The sequence below is a fragment of the Peromyscus californicus genome, unplaced genomic scaffold (assembly GCF_007827085.1).
Source record: "Peromyscus californicus insignis strain IS unplaced genomic scaffold, ASM782708v3 Scaffold_21__1_contigs__length_65335640, whole genome shotgun sequence".
Lineage (NCBI taxonomy): Eukaryota > Metazoa > Chordata > Mammalia > Rodentia > Cricetidae > Peromyscus > Peromyscus californicus.
In genome coordinates, this window is record NW_026294514.1 from 58,299,454 (window position 1) to 58,300,238 (window position 785).

A 785-nucleotide genomic window follows, 5' to 3' on the forward strand; every position below is an offset into this window, starting at 1 on the left:
GGAATATCCATCATTATCTCCATCCTACCTTCCTTTGACATCAGAGTCCTCTGTGGTTTCCTTTCTTAGTTCTGACACCAGCAGAGAAGAATGGAGGACTCCCAGTCTCAAAGCCCGAAGCCAATAAGTATTGTGAAGCCCCTTTGGGTGTATTCAGGGCTGTCTTGGCAAGTACTGTGTTTCCTGTACTTTGTACAAGAAAGGGAAATGCAAAGGCAAATGACAAATGTCAAAGTCATTAGGTCAACAGATCATAACCCACATGTTTACATTGACATGATTATGGAAGCAAACTGGAACATCCGCATGCTGTTCCGAGGCACAATGGAATACACTCCGCGTCATGGTGAAAATAAATACTTTAAGTCATTGTTACCAGATTAGTCACATAAAGCAGGGAGATAAAAAGATATGGTAGCATCATCAGTGTGCTTTCACTGGGGCGTCTCCAGCAGCATCTGGGGTGTCAAGAAGGGTGGCTGGAGAAGAGCTCTGGGTCTCTCTGGAAGCAGGCTAGCTGCAGGTTCACGACCGGAGCAGTCTAGAGGTCAGAGCTTACAGAACATGAATGTAGCCACCTAATCCCCTGCAGGGTGTACACTGCCCATGTAATTTTACAGAGACAATGGCACAAGTCGCTTCTTTCATTGGTAAAGTCAAAACAAAGGCAATATTTAAATAAATGCAGCTGGATTACAGGTGACTAATGGGCATGATTGGCTGGATGAATGGTCAGCTTGTAAAGACAGACCATTGATCACGGGATGAGCCACTGGGCAGGCCTC